This window comes from Nothoprocta perdicaria, unplaced genomic scaffold (assembly GCF_003342845.1).
Source record: "Nothoprocta perdicaria isolate Ctin4 unplaced genomic scaffold, notPer1 scaffold_171, whole genome shotgun sequence".
NCBI lineage: Eukaryota > Metazoa > Chordata > Aves > Tinamiformes > Tinamidae > Nothoprocta > Nothoprocta perdicaria.
This window is the reverse complement of record NW_020454883.1, coordinates 427,591-429,057: the sequence shown is the minus strand read 5'-3', so window position 1 is coordinate 429,057 and position 1,467 is coordinate 427,591.

Genomic DNA, 1,467 nt, shown 5'->3' with positions numbered 1-1,467 from the left:
CCTTGTGTTGTGGCTCGGCATCACACACGTCCCCGTGTTAATGTAAATCTCTGACATCCGTTCCCAAGGGCCGGGCGAGCTCCGTGTCCATGGTTTGATGCCCTGTGTTCCAGCTGTGGCTGCCTGCAGCTCGGCGGCACCAGCTGCAAACCACAGGCTGATTCCGCAAGCTTTTTCCACTGGCATTTTTCCCACCACTCCACTGGGACTGGCGGCTACCTGTGCAAACCTCACCGTATGCTGCTCCACTTCACACACATATTCCAGACAGGACTAGTCAGGCAAATTGGGATTTGAGGCAAAGCATCACTCTGGTTAACAGCGTTGTCTTCAAGGAGATCTTTCCTTAGGACAATAGCAATTAGAACAGTATATTCTCTCCGAGGGAGGAGTTTTATGTCTGCTCTGATCCAGAAAGGGGCAGGGGAAGGGCAATGTATTTGGTGTTTACCTATTGATTTTCCTGTGTAACTGGAGTGTGGATTTTAGCACAGGTAGCACATCACCCCGACGGCTGCCTCGCCGTTGCTGCGTTTTTGAGGCAGATATAAATCGTCCCTGGCTCTTTCCCGACCTTGTGTTTAATCCTTTGGTGTTCTCCCTGTGCTGTTTTTCCCTAGTTGCACCCTGTGCTGTAAGCTGGGTTCAGCTTCCCCCAGGAGCTCTCCCTAACCCTGAGCCCAGCCGCCCAGCTTCAGACCAGCCCCATCCCGTCGCGACGCCCGTCTTTGCCGCTTTCAGCGCTCCGTTTCCTTACTTTTATTTCTATACAGCACGCAATACTCCCCAAGGGGCTGCACCAGGCATCACCTTCACCTGTGGGTGGGGACCGGTCAKCACCCGAAACCCGTGGAGCGCCTCGGGGTGAACCGCGCGTGGGGCACAGCCGCCTTGCGCCGCCTTCGCTCTCCCCAGGGACACCCTTTGGGCACAGGGCACAAGCTGCCGCCCGCACGTGGCCACGAGCTCCGTTCTCCACGACGACCATTCCCGTTGTTTCCCACGCGCGTGCCCGTTCCCCCGCGCTGGGGGGGGGGGGGGCGGCACGGGCCCTGCGCATGCGCAGCTCCGCGCGCTCCCGTCCACCTCCGCAAAGCCGCTCGCAGCAGAGCTGCCCCCCCCGCCCCACACCCCCCACGCGCGCCACGCGGAGCCCCCGGCGCCCACGCGGGGTCGGGCCCACGCCCCACCCCCCAGCGGAGCGCCACACGGCGCGCCTCCCCATTGGCCGGCGCCTCCCTCCAACGCCCCCGCCGCGGCCAATGGCGGCGCGCGCAGCCCTCCCCCCTCCCGGCGGCACGCGCAGGGGGCGGGGCCGGCGCCTCCCGGGCGCTTCTTATTCCCCGCGCGGCCGCCGGGGGCCGTTGCCGCCGTCCCGCTCGGCTGCGTGGGGACCGTTTTGTTTCAGCGCGCTTCGTTTCATCGCTTCCCGCCGCATTTTTTATTATTTCTTTTTTTTTTTTTTTT